Source organism: Berghia stephanieae, chromosome 6 (assembly GCF_034508935.2).
Source record: "Berghia stephanieae isolate SIO BIC M18660-M18661 chromosome 6, UCSD_Bste_1.3, whole genome shotgun sequence".
NCBI lineage: Eukaryota > Metazoa > Mollusca > Gastropoda > Nudibranchia > Aeolidiidae > Berghia > Berghia stephanieae.
The window spans coordinates 25,120,850-25,136,274 of record NC_088365.1 but is presented as its reverse complement, the minus strand read 5'-3'; the positions used below and the strand labels follow the sequence as shown (position 1 = coordinate 25,136,274).

Genomic DNA, 15,425 nt, shown 5'->3' with positions numbered 1-15,425 from the left:
AAACAATAACGAAGAGCTGAGTGACGTCAATTTTTTTTCTTCTATACTCATTAATCCTCTTTAAGTGCTTGAGTAGCATGGAATACAGAAGTTTTATCATTAAAGTTGTATCACCTCTTCTCATGTTCGGTTTGGTGGTTCAGAGAGGTGCTGGGGGGAAGGGAGGGGCTATACTGAGGTTTTACTGTATGATCATAACCTTAACAGTGGCAACCACGTTCATATCTATATATATATATATATATATATATATATATATATATATATATATATATATATATATATATATATATATATATATATATATATATATATATATATATATATATATATATATATATATATATATATATATATATATATATATATATATTACATAAAACATATAATACATATACATTTACATGTTATATGAGACATTGATCAACCTTCTTATATCAGCATCACCAAGACCACCAATGTGTCAATATGTCATAAACAACATCAGAGGTTGTGGATCATCAAGTAACTGATGAAGTAAAAAGCTGGGTTCCAATTGAACATTAACTCTGGAGTTCATATGCTTGGAAAATCGAACAAATTTGTTCAATTTTCAATGAGGGTGAACTCGAGAGAGTTAAGCTGTGTGGTCTTGTGGTATGACACTCGCCTTTGGATCGGAAGGTCCTGGGTTCGAGTCCTGCTCTGGGTCGCGCATAATTGAGTCCTTGGAAAAGGCTCTTTACTCACATTCTCTCACCGTACTCTGGTGTAAAATGAGTACCTGGCAGTTAACAGTGTTGTCCCTGTCAGAAAAAAAATATATCATGTCTCATCCTATATGTTAGTGTTGCTGCCATCTAATGACCCCTTGTAAAGCGCTTTGAGCACATTTAGTTGATGTTGCGCTACGTAAATGCTCAGATTTTAAAAATATATTAATAAAAAGCAAAGACTGTGACATGAAACTGGTCTATGTGATGTTGATACGGAATCTATAGCGTTGCATTGTCATGATGTCAGAAGATTTGTGTATTTTTTCCCTCTTCCTTTTTATTTCCAAATATAATTTTTATTTTTGTTCAAGGATTTGTTTTTTGTCTCATTATTTTATTTTTTGTGTATTATTTGTTTTCAAGCGATCATCATCATTCCTTTGATTTAGACAATAATATTATGATAAATTGTAGACACAAAACATTGTTTGAATCCCCCTAGCTGTTTTTTGGTGATATTTTTACATCTTTTCTAACGTTAAGACCTTTGTAAATGGATGTGGTTCTGTTGTAGATTATACCATTCTATCTTTTCTTTGTATTTATTAAAAAAGTTATTTTTATCATACCAATAACACAACGAGCTTGCGAGTATGTGTTGTTGTACGATAAAAATATAACGAGTTTAATAAATACAAATTTATGAAAGAATATGTTTTTTTTTTACATAGCTCCAACTAAGATTATTAGATATTTTATGACCAAATGGTATGGTGGTTTTCCTTCTATTCGCCATAATTTGCATTTTTCTCCATCTGCCTGAATGACAATTTGACCCAAAAAAGAAAAACGTTGGATTTGTATTCATGCGCACCAAAAGATTATGTATAATTACTAATCAGCTGTCTTTTACACCTTGTTTCACAACAATAAAATGTGCGAAAATATTCCGCAATTGTTGAATAAAATTTTTATCCAACGCGTTCAAAGCATTATTCAACGATTACATATTTACTAAGCAATGATAGGGTTTTCCAATGGGAAAGATGGAATAATATATAATTTGCTCAGAGAAAACCGATGGTTATTGGCCTGGAAAGCAAGGTCTAAATAAACTCTTGAACTAGAATTGGAACTTGTTGAGGATAAGTGGGTGAATCCATCATTTTTCAAAAGACCTTTATTAATATCAACTTTCTTTCACTTTTTACAAAAAGTAAAAGTTTCTGGCTAAGGTCTTCTGTCCTTCCATTGACGGTAGGGAGGTCTCACTGAGAGTCTTCTAGACTCCATCTGTTTTCCAGCTTGCTTGACAGCCCAATTATCCTTAAAACTGACCACATTTCGGTGCTATTTCCAAGTTAAATTAATCGATGGATTCTAGCACGCTGAATTCCAGCATGATCTGCAATCAATACGACACGTTGGAGCTGGAAGACCAAGTTTTATCTATATAATGAGTCCTTACCTTCCATGAGAGTCGGATTTCGGCATGATCAGATTCTATTCTAGCACGCTTTTTGGCTTCTCCTGAGAGTGTGCTGGAATACAGCAAGCATTGTACAAGCATAGAAGGCAATATGAACACTTCTTGCTTTAAGTCCTGATATTTTTGTATTAGGAAATACCTCTTGATTTATTTGACAACAAGAACATTTTTATGTTGTTAGAATTGTACAAGTTACAAGATATTGAAAAAGAGAATTATATGCAAGGTATTCAATTATTGGTCACTATAAAAAAAAAAAGTCAATATTGACAAATTACCACCGCTGTAGTAGAACAATTTATACAGAATATTTTTATTTTGTGTTCAGTGGAATTATTTTATCACTCAAATTACTGCATAAATAAAATATTCTCCGAATACTTTTTGTCTTCTTTTTCATATTGTTTATATTTTATGGATGTTATGGGCAGTCATTTGTAAAAAAAAATATAAGGGTTTATTATATGTTGAACGTATCACTCAATCTCCTAAAATTGTAACATTGTAAATTTAATTAATTATCAATGAAAGAGTCAAAATGGAGACAATGGACGTTTTGGTACAAACCCTTCATCAGCACAATACACAAATAAAATAAAATGCAAAATAACTTGTATCGTCTGTACATTTTTGCATTTTATTTTATTTGTTTTCCACGTGTATTTGTGTATTGTTGTGCTGACGAAGGGTTTGTACCTGAAACGTCTATTGTCAGTATTGCTGGGTGGGGTTCCTGACCTCCCATAGTGGGCAGGGAGGTACTTACTTTGTCTTCTATCCCCCTATATGCTTTCCAACCTGCTTTCTGTCTTTGTCTTGGAATGAGATTACTTGGTTGTGTCCTGGCCCTGGCTGAGAGGGAAACAGTCAAATGTATAGTTAGTTTTGGGAGATGATAGTTTTTTCCTTGTAAATCATCTCTGTTATGCACCGTATTATGTTTTGTATACATATTATATATGATTTATAAACGTTTGAGTGTATTCCTCTTTGTTGGATATTGTGCTTGTGTCTGGGTGAGACTTATAGGTGATATCAGACTAAGTACATTGATGGTATGCTCTTGGAATCTACATCTGATCCCTATTTGTTCCCAATTCCCCTTTGTCTTACTTTCTCGTGGGAGCTTTAATTGTAATTCTAGAACTTTCTGCTATCCCATTTTCTTCCTTTTTACTGTCCCTGATGTAACCTAAATGTGTTACAAGCGTCGTAAAACTCTTAAAAACAAACAAATAAAATTTCCCATTTCTTGGATGCTTGAATTGTAATTCTAGAACATTCTACTTTCCCATTTTCTTCCTTTTTACTGGCGCTGATACGACCTTAATGTGTTGCAAGTGCCGCAAAAAACCCTTAAAAACAAACAAAGACAATGTCTGTATTGTTCCCACATGAAACCTGTTCATTTTCACTCTTTCATTAGTATTTTCACGATCACAGGCTTCAGGCAGCCCCTACCGTTTTCTCTTTAATTATCATTTATTTTGACTTCCAATGGTGGACCTCAGAGGTCACTCTTGCTATAATAATATAGTGGACAGGGAGGCATTACTGTGTCTCCCATAGTGGACAGGGAGGCACTTGCTGTGTCTCCATAGTTCCTACCTCCCACAGTGGGCAGGGAGGTACTTGCTGTCTCCCATAGTGGACAGGGAGGCACTTACTGTGTATCCCACAGTGGACAGGGAGGCACTTACTGTGTATCCCACAGTGGACAGGGAGGCACTTACTGTGTATCCCACAGTGGACAGGGAGGTACTTGTTGTGTCTCCCATAGTGGACAGGGAGGCACTTACTGTGTATCCCACAGTGGACAGGGAGGCACTTACTGTGTATCCCACAGTGGACAGGGAGACACTTACTGTGTATCCCACAGTGGACAGGGAGGCACTTACTGTGTATCCCACAGTGGGCAGGGAGGTACTTGCTGTCTCCCATAGTGGACAGGGAGGCACTTACTGTGTATCCCACAGTGGACAGGGAGGCACTTACTGTGTATCCCACAGTGGACAGGGAGGCACTTACTGTGTATCCCACAGTGGGCAGGGAGGTACTTGCTGTGTCTCCCATAGTGGACAGGGAGGCACTTACTGTGTATCCCACAGTGGACAGGGAGGCACTTACTGTGTATCCCACAGTGGGCAGGGAGGTACTTGCTGTCTCCCATAGTGGACAGGGAGGCACTTACTGTGTATCCCACAGTAGACAGGGAGGCACTTACTGTGTATCCCACAGTGGACAGGGAGGCACTTGCTGTGTCTCCATAGTTCCTACCTCCCACAGTGGGCAGGGAGGTACTTGCTGTCTCCCATAGTGGACAGGGAGGTACTTGCTGTCTCCCATAGTGGACAGGGATGCACTTACTGTGTATCCCACAGTGGACAGGGAGGCACTTACTGTGTCTTCTAAACCCCTATAACATTTGTTTTCCAGCTTGCGTTCTGTCTTTGTCTTGGACTGAGACTCCTTGGTTTTGTCTTTTTCCTTGGCTGGGAGAGGAACAGTCAAATGCCATGTTATGTAAAGTTTTGGGGTATGGTATTTTTTCCCTTGTTAACCATTTCTCTGTTATGTTTTGTTATAGTTGTTGTTTTGAATGTATAATGTAAGCATTTGACTGTATTCCTCTTGGTTGGATTTTGTGCTTGTGACTGTGACTGGACGAGACTTTAAGATGATCTCAAACTTACTGGGTGGGGTTCCCGACCTCCCACAGTGGACAGGGAGGTACTTGTTGTGTCTTCTATCCCCCTGTATCTGTTTTCCAATTGCTTTCTGCCTTTGTCTTGGAATGGGATTACTAAATTTTGTGCGGGTGGTTGGATGGGAGCATCACCCTTTAATCATATACCTATGATGTTCGCATGAGTGTACGATCCGATAGTGATGTCGTTTCTTCTTCTCTTTACTAGCCTATCCTGCTTCTTTGGTTTGTGATTGTATTTTTGACAGGGGATATTTTTTTTTCTGTAAATCTTCTGCCTGTTTGTTCTTGGTTATTTATAATTTAGCTTATGATATCTTTAGGTTATGATTTTGATTTACATTTGTACTATTTTTGTTAGATTGCTTGTTTTTTTTTTTTTTTTTGTTTCAGCGGTCTCTCATATAACCTCAATTGTGTTGGAAGAGACCTAAAGCAACAAACAAACAAAACAAACAAAACTAAATTTTGTCCTGACCCTGGCCAGAGTCCTTGGCTGGGAGGGAAACAGTTGAATGTTTAGTTATAGTTTTGGGAGATGATATTTTTTTCCTTGTATACTTGTATGTATTGCTATTTTTTATTTTTAACATATGATTTGTTAACATCTGAGTGTATTCCTATTCGTGGGATCTTGTGCTGGAAACATTTAGGTAATCTCAAACTAAGTACACTGATAGTGTGCTCTTGGAATATACATCTGTTCCCTATTTGAACGATTCCCCTTTGTCTTACTTTTCCCTCGTCCTTTTGTCTATCTAGAATGTTTTTACTGTCCAATTTTTATCCTTTTTACCGGCGCTGATATGACCTAAAAGTGCCGTAAATATCATTCTGCAAAGGAGGATGCAACGCTATGGCCGACACAGGTACCACTCTTCTTACTGGACCAACTGCTGAAATGACCAAATTGAATACTGCCATCGGGGCAAAACCCTTAAAAACAAAAACAAACATTCAAACAAACACACACACACACACACTCACACACACACACACACACACACACACACACACAAATGCCATCTTTCAGTTCATTTGTTTCTCCACATGTCTCAAATTCTAAGCCATTTGATTCATAACTCGAGTAGAGTAACAAAAAAAACATATCTTTTAAAAATAATAGACACAAATTCCAGTTTTATTTTGGTTCGAATAAATTTATTATATTCTCCGGCATTCAGAAACGGACAGTACAGTGGTGGACCTTCACTGTGCAACAAATTGATTATAACATAAACTGTAATACAAGTTTCTTGTATTAAATTACACACCATGGTCCATTCCATTCATTAGCTGTAACAAATCATGCCATTTTGTATTGTGATAAAAATTGCAGTTGTGTTGATGAAATAAATTACACTAAAATAACAAGTCCATTCCTTAATGGACAAAAATTATGCATTAATTAATATATAAATTAGTAAACGAGTACTCATTATATCAAATATCAAAATGAAATAATCGATAAAAATTGATTTTTAAAAAATAAATATTAATTCTTTAAGTAGGATTTTCCCACCCCGATTAATTAAAAGCATTTAACAAGGATAACTTGTAACTTCATTATGTCTTTGCTTAAACGACACTTAAAAATCTATTGGGTAGTTTTGATATACAAGGGGATTGTTTTTTTTAAAAAACAGACATTTAATATTATTTGATTAAGCTCTTTTGAATCAGAAAAAGAAGAATTGATCATTGATAGAAAAACCTAATGGGAAGCCTTTGGTGATGAGAAAAACGGTGGGGTCATGGTGGGATCAGGCCAGGTCCATCCTTCAAACCTATAGGTACCTATTGATCAAAAGCAATGTTTTGCCGTTTTTACATAATTTAATGAAGGGTGGGTGGGTGGGGGAAATTAAACAAACATTGAATACTTAAAGCATTGATTTTGCCTGTTTTCTGTACATTAAATCTTTTCTTCATCAAATTATTATTAAAATAATCATAACATTGGTGACAGAATTTTTCTTCTCTTTTCACCTTTTACACGATAAAATTGTGTAGTATAAATAACTGCGTAACTGAAATCAACAATGGAATGATTATGGTCAGAGCAACCTTTGACCGCAAGCAAAGTAAACAAAAGAAAATAAAAATAAAAATCAACAAATAAAAAAAAAAACACACACAAATATATAAATAAACCATATTTTTTGTAGCCTTATTTTAATCATTTATTCATTCATTTATTTATTTATATATTTATTTACAGAGAACCTCAGTATAACAGTAATGGTAGGACTAGCCTTAAGCTTCTGTTATAACCGAGAGTCTGTTATATTCAGACCTGTTAAACATGGGTTCCACTGTATCTATATCTATTTATTTGCAACAAAAACTGCTGGTTTCCACATATTTACACTTGTTCATTATAATAATATTACAACACGCTGTTGATACAAGATTTTCTAAGTAGGAAACAAGACATCATATATAAAGGTTGTATAAAATCATCTAGTTCTAGCTTAGGAATCAAACTCAATCCATCTATTCCAACTGATAGCCTCTCAACACCAATTTGTCACTATTTACAATTGACGAACAGTAGACCGAATAACTCAAAAGGTAAAACACTCTATTTACTTACTAGTGAGAAACCGAAGTGGTTTCTGGGTTGGGTCGCCTTTTTTTAACGACCTGTCTTTCCACTCATCACTCAGGGGTAACTGGCTCTCTATTAGATCTGGTGGAAAGACTTGCATCCTATCCAAAAGGGAGCAAGCAATTGCTATGTCCATTTTACATAACAGAACCCTGAAGTAACTGGCCTAAAAAAAAGCGTAATAGCTCGAAACGACAAGTAAATACTTGACAAAAATGGGGGTAGACTGAGCGAATCTTTTCAATCAAAAAACCGTTGAACATAATTTTTTCACAATGCTAATTATTTTTACAGGTTCTATAGATAGTATGCGCTTGGCTAAGAAACTCACAACATTGACATTCTGGAAGTATAACGGACCAACAAACAAAACTATGTGTAACTTTTAACGTTTATAGTCTGGTTTAGTGAGAATTACTCATAAACGTGGATGGCAAAAAAACAATAACAAAGACCCGAGTGATGTCAACTTCATTCTATCTATATATAGGGAGCGGAAAAAAAAGCAAACAAAACAACAAAAACTGGAAAAAATGCACGACAGTCTTTCAATAGGAAGCAGATATCAGAAACATTGGAAAATTTACAAGTAACAAGGACATGACCTTAAATTTGTACTAGGGCAAGTATAATTAAAAATCCTCTTTTGGTTCAGAAATTATGCCAGATATACTAAAGTCGTATATAAAAATCATGATATCCAATTTAAAAAATGGAGTTTTACAGTGTTTGAAATGCCAACTAACACAATGGGAAGATGGCATCAGACCAACCACGGCCATGAAAGAAAAATGAAATCTAATCTTCTCTTGGCTTTAGCTTGAGTATTACAAATATAATTCTTCTCCATTGAATAAAGTGTTCGTCCATTAACGAAGTTTAAGGAAATTTTTAAAAATACACACAAAAATATTACAAAACAATAAATATTATATATATATATTATATATATATATATATATATATATATATATATATATATATATATATATATATATATATATATATATATATATATATATATATATATATATATATATATAAAATCAGAAATTTTAATTGCATACATAGAGTAAATCTGTACACTGAAATTATGCTCGAGTGTTTATCACTTTGGGGCAAGAAACGAAGACAGCGGTGATAATAATACTGACACTTTTGGGAGACGAGGATTTAAAACTGGAAGATGTGAATAAAGTGAGAGACGAGGATTGAAAACTGGAAGATGTGAATAAAGTGAGAGATAATGATTGAAAACTGGAAGATGTGCCATTGATAACGGATACAGTGAACACCTTGTTTAAAGTCAACCAATCGTTCTGATCTAGTGGTGTTTGCTTTATCAGGATTCTACTGTAAGCATTGCGTAGAAGGTGATGCAAGTTGGTGGCTCAAAAAAAACCAAAAAAACAAGAACAACGATGACAAATGAAACTGTTGACAATTGAATAATTTGGAAAAATAAATTTTAAACTAACAGGGGGGAGGGGGGGGGGGGGATAGACATGTACAACCAAGGTTAATACATTCGTTGTTCTGTGCTCTAGAAACTACTTTGTAATCTACCCTTTGTTGTTACGGTTAACTCATTCAATCCTAGAAATTTTAGCTACTTTACAAAACTGGAAAAAAAATGCATTAAAATGAGCATGTACAGAGATAGTTTTATTCAACTTCCACTCACATGTAAAAACTAAAAACATTAGCTTTGATACTACGCCTATAATTTGTCTCAGAAAAATGTAATAAATAGACACAGGGTAAAAGTAACCCCGGGTAAACTACGGATATAGTCGGTGTTAGAGTTGAGTGAGTTAACCTTCAGCACTCTTGATCCATTCCATTATAATCTCTATTTGCCTTTATAGACACGAATGCCCAGTTGTGGTTCAGACACAATGAGGGATAAACTTAAATGCTAAAAAAAAACCCAAAAAAAAACAAAAACAAATGAACGACCCTACAACAATATTTCACAACAGCAAAATGATTAACACACATACAAAAAAAAGATAACTTTCTAAAATAAAAAATGGAAATTTTGAGCTCATTTGCTACTGGTCTACGTGACCATTTCATCTTTCGTCAACGTGCACATATTTGCAGATCTGATGATGACCGAGAGCAATTATAAATTATAGGCTTGTTTTGTTTTAGCATTCGTTTTCTCGACATGGAGAATAATTTGCTTTGATTTGAGAATATTTCTATTACAACAGTGTGCCTATAACAATTTTGGGTTATCGGACCTGTAAATAATGACACGTTGTCCTTTGTACAAAGTTATGATCATCATTCAAGCCCCAGCTTGTTCTACTCATAAGTTAATTATCTTGATTGTTCCATGTGCACATCTGGCTTTTGTTGATTGTTATTACCTTCCAGAACCTCTGTAATTATAAACAGCGTGGCTCAGCGGTACAGTCTTTGCTTCGTACCCGAAAGGTGCCGAGTTCGATCACACGCTGCTGCGCTGTATGGCCTTGAGCAAGTCACCTAGCCCTATCTCAATTTGCAGCGCTGCACTGCAGCTGATGCCTGGGTTATTCCAGTCTTCCCTTGGAATAGACCCAAGAGACAAATTTCCCCTATGGGATGAATAAAGGGAATTTTATTTTTAAAAAAATTAATTTTTTAAAAAACATCCTGACTAGTTTTTTGATTATTTTGATTATTATTTTGTTTTTGTTTTTGCGATTGTTTGAAACATTGGGAAACCAGACCAACCGACATGCACATGTTTGCAGGTCTGATAGCCGATCGCTTTTATGGGCTTGATTTATTTACCTTGTTGTATTGGACGCTATTTTGTGTTGGTTTGAGAGTATTTCCATGAATCAATTAGCCCTAGAAAGAGAGGCTATGTGGTTTGGAGATCGAAAGGTCCTGGGTTTGAGTCCTGAGCATTGCATAGTTGAGTCCTTGGAAAAAGGCTCTTTATTCACATTCTCTCACTGCACTCAGGTGTAAAATGAGTACTTGACCGTTAACAGCATTGTCTCTGTCCAGAAAAAAATAATAATTGAAATATATTAACAGACATCATGTTTTGTCCTACATGATAAGTATAGCTGTTGGCTACAGACCCCTTGTAAGGCACTTTGAGCATGTTTAGTGGATATTAGGCTCAAGTATTTGTTTTTTTTTTGTTTTTTTTGGGGGTTTTTTTTTTTTCAGATTTGGGCTATCAGATCTGCATACAAGTACCTACACGTTGAGTCCAACAGTAAATACACAATGCTAGAGGTTATGACAATCTATTTTGGCATGACTTGAATGCAGCAGAAAACGAAAACAAAAAAATAATAACTCAAAAGAAACATAACAATAATCCCTCATAATTGAAAACGTCATCAATAACAAGCAAGGGGGACGAGGAGGAATATGAATAACAAATCTTTCTTCAAAGGCTAACTTACCGTCCAGTTTCCTGAACACAGGACCCCTTATGGTGAAAAGCTTTTTAGTTGAGTTACCAAACAAGCACAGAGGCCACTTTTGTATGATCGCTCCAAGAAATCCATTAAAATATATTAAGTCATAAATATAAATCAACTTCAATAAATCAATTGTAAGGGATACAGGGTCATCGAGATAACAACAAAATAACGAATATAATAAAATAATCCTTTTCCATAAGTTCCATTTGGCGATCCTACTGAGACAGATAGAATATATTATCATATTTCCTTTTCATTGTTAAAAAAATTAAAGTGGAAAAGAAAAAAAAATAAAGCAACAAAAGGTTTTTAAATATATATTTAAAAAAAAAAAACTTAATAAAACCAAATAAAAAAAAAACAAACATCATAAAAATGATGAACATAAAATTGCAGTTTGTTCACAATAGATCGGTTCAGTGTCTTCAACTATCTTTATCTGTTACAAACGCTCAATTGGCCAAACAGTATTCGTTTGATGTAAACAATAAACAAACAACAAAAAAAGGAGGTAGAATCAAATAGAGATCTACTAACCCCTAAAATTAAAATCTGAGCAAGGTGTCTCTCCAGAACAAGGGCACATAACTACAAGACAAGAAAAGGACAAATGGTATTATAGGGTTAGGGAAATGTTTTTTAAGGGTTTTACGGCACTTGCAATACATTTAGGTCATATCAGCGCCAGTAAAAAGGAAGAAAATAAGATAGTAAAAAATATAGAAATACAATTAAAGTGGCCAAGAAAAGAGAAGACAAAAGGGGAATTGGTTCAAATAGGAAACAGATGTAGATTCCAAGAGCACACTATCAAAGCACTTAGTTTGAGATTACCTAAAAGTCTCATCCAGACAAAAGCACAGGTCCCCACTAAGAGGAATACACTCAAATGTTTTACAAATCGTATATACTATAAAGAAAACATAATACAATGCATAACAGAGAGATGATTTACAAGGAAAAAAATATCATCTCCCAAAACAATAACTATGCATTTGACTGTTTCCCTCCCAGTCAAGGTATCCGGCCAGGGCCAGGACAAAACCAAGTAATCTCATTCCAAGACAAAGACAGACAGCTAGTTGGAAAACAGATATAGGGGGATAGAAGACACAGTATGTACCTCCCTGCCCACTATGGGAGGCAGGAACCCCACCCAGGGGTTAGGGAAAAAAGAAGTCAGCAAAGTAGGGGCCAATAATGAACACCGGCCCCGGCCAAGGAAGAAAACTGTATTAGAAAAATACATTTATCATGATATAATAACACTAATAAAAATAATAACAATAATAATAATAATAATAATAATAATAATAATAATAATAATAATAATAATAATAATAATAATAATAATAATAATAACAATAATAATAATAATAATAATAATAATAATAATAATAATAATAATAATAATAATAATAATAATAATAATTATAACAATAATCATAATAATAACAATAATAATAATAACAATAATAATAATAATAATAATAATAATAATAATAATAATAATAATAATAATAATAATAATAATAATAACATTATAACAATACTAATTTTGCTCAATTAGCCATTCTTTTCAATTCAATATGTTGTGGTCATTTAAAAATTTACATTAGATGGGAAAAACATAAAACAGTTACAATGCCTTTTTACATGATATGCAAGGTGAAAAAGAAACAAGGAAGGAAGACCAACTAATCACAGATTCATCATTATCATCATCTTCATAAAACTAGGACAATTTGAAGGAAGCATGCAGATACGCTCAGTGAGCCAAGAAATTATAACATTGGAAAATAAAACATGTCTCTTTTTTAAAATACAAATATCTACCTTATATATCAAGAAACTGCAATCAGTGTCTGTCAATTTACGCCGAATTTGTGAAAAACAGAAAAAAAAAAGAAAGGCAGCTCAAGTAATACCTGAGGGTCCTTATAGTTAAGTTGGTGGAGCACTCACTTCACACGCAAGGTGACTGATGTCGATCCTGGGTGAAGTCGAGTTTTTTCGGATCCCCTCCTGTCTACCCAGTTGTCATTGGGTAGCTGGGTCTCTTAGATGTTAGACTAGGCAGAAAGTATCTTGCAATTGACAACTTTCCAATCCAAAGGGTATGTGGTCAAGTGGTATGACACTCGCTTTCGGATCAGAAGGTCCTTAGTTCGAGCCTCGCTCGGCGCATAGTTGAGTCCTTGGAAAAGGCTCTTTACTCACATCCTCTCACCATACTCTGGTGTAAAATGAGTTCCTGGCCGTTAACAGCATTGTCTCTGTCCAGAAAACATTGTAATATCGCCTGACAGGTGCCACGTTTCATTCTACATGTTACGTGTTGCTGTCAATCAGAGACCCCTTGTAAAGCGCTTTGAGCACATTTAGTGGATATTGCGCTATATGAAAAAAGCTCCATAAAGGGTAGTAAGCAATTGTTATTGTCCATTTAATGTCACAGAAACCAAGATAAAGTCCGACTCCATGAGCCTTATGACTCTGAAGGACTACATAACTTATAAGTAATACAGTCTGTATTATTTTGTAGAAAATCGAATTCATCAAATCTTGTTTAAAAATTGTTTTCATGAATTCAATCTAAAAGTGAAAGTGACTTTGGGATGAAAATCTCAAGAGGTGGGGATGAAAACATTGATGCTTGAAGCTGGGATGAATAAATAGGAAAGTGCCAGAAGACAACAGAGAATATAAATTTCGCGGTATTGTATTTAAAAACTTTTTTTTTTCAAATCGTCTCCCTCGCACTTACCGGTTAAAGTTGGACACCTACAACATTTTCTTTTTCACTCATCCTCCCAACTGAAAATTTCTCTCAAGATCATTCGCCTTCATTCATTTATTTTAGAAAAAAAAAAGTCTTGTTTTTTAAAATCTCCTTTTCATGCAAGTTGGTTTTACCCAAGTCTTAATTTTGTGTCACTTGAAAGATATTAGATGGATGAGAATGTGCCGGTGTCTGATATTGATTCCAGGATATTCTTGAAGAGCACATTTAGTGGATATTAAGTTAGCTTATCTTAACTACGCCACTATCACATCATCTCATTCATCTGTGGTGTTTCAATCATCCTGCTTTGTTGATAAAGGGGAAACCTGAAACGTTCATTTGATCTGTTTTTGTAATTAAATTGAAGCTTACATTCAACTTCACGTTATTATTGATTCCAGGATGTAAACTCAAACATACCCTTAACCCTCTCCTTGCCACCCAAAGGAAAAATCGTCACATTCGTTATGATATAACCAACAATCTTCTTGTTCTCATTTCATTTTGTAAGAGTTATAGCTATAAAAACTCGACACTGTGTTGCAGAGCTCATTTTTCTGAACAAAACAAGCATATACTCATTAATACTCTGTCTGAAAAATCTATTTTTTTGTGTTGGGTGAGTATGAAGTTTCGGGTCAAATTCTGAAAATAGCTTAGTAAAGAGAGGGTGAAGACCACCCAAAGTGTAAAGCTTGTGTTAACATCAAAGGACAACAGTGCAGTAAGCATTACTCGTCCTCTTATTCCTCATTTTCATGAATTCTTCTTACCAACATATTAATATCTGAAATTTATCAATTTCCCTATATTCTTTGTACAAACTTCACGTATTCCTCCTTTTCACAGAATCCTCTTACCGATCTTAATATCTGAAATTTATCAATTTCCCTCTCTTCTTTGTGCAAATTTCCCATATTCCTCCTTTTCACAGATCTTAAATATCTTGGATGAGGAATACGAACTGCAGTGTATTCAGATACCCTCCCCAATAACAGATGGAGCTAAAACCATACAACCACATATGCAGCTAAAACCATACGACCACAGATGGAGCTAAAAACATACGACTACAAATGGAGCTTAAACCATACGACCACAGATGGAGCTAAATCCATACGATCACAAATGGAACTAAATCCATGCGACCATAGATGAAACTAAAACCAAACAACCACAGATGGAGCTAACACCTTATGACCATAGATAGAGCTAAATCCATACGAACACAGATGGAACTAAAGCCATATGACCACAGATGGAGCTAAAACCATACGACCACAAATCAAGGAATGCTTTAAAGTATATTTTATGGGACATGAAAACATTCAAACAATTTTTGAAATGGTTACAGATATTTTATAAGTTGTGTGTGATCATACTTTGCACCGTTGAAATGGTATTTAAATATTATATTAGTTTTGTGACAAATATTTTTGCGAAACAATAGTGAAATGTATTAATGTTTTTAAAACGATCAATAACAAATTAATTTTTTTATATATTGCTCCTTTATTTTTACTATTTTCACCTCATTTTCTCGACAGTGAAAAGAGCTGTTAAAGAACATATTGTATTGAAGTTTTTTGTATTGACACATAAAACATTATATCAAAAAAAAATTTTTAAGTTGTATAAAAAGGAGTCAAAATAGTTGAGTATGTAACGGTGTCTTGCTTGTTAATTGAGACAGAAGAT

The 15,425-nt window shown here is 34.5% G+C and overlaps 2 protein-coding genes across 3 annotated transcripts in view; one reads left to right on the top strand and one right to left on the bottom strand.

The window, feature by feature from the left end:
• The window catches only part of LOC144974752 (uncharacterized), a 357,750-nt gene that overhangs the window by 108,124 nt on the left and 234,201 nt on the right, over positions 1-15,425 (top strand). The gene's annotated exons all lie outside the window — the stretch shown is intronic.
• The window catches only part of LOC144974745 (dedicator of cytokinesis protein 3-like), a 147,461-nt gene continuing 145,712 nt past the window's right edge, over positions 13,677-15,425 (bottom strand). The window contains exon 52 of one of the 2 annotated variants that reach the window (XM_078917965.1): positions 13,677-15,425. This exon is cut by the window's right edge and continues 1,562 nt beyond it. The gene's annotated coding sequence lies outside the window, so the exon portion shown is untranslated. The other variant, XM_078917967.1, reaches the window with a different exon arrangement.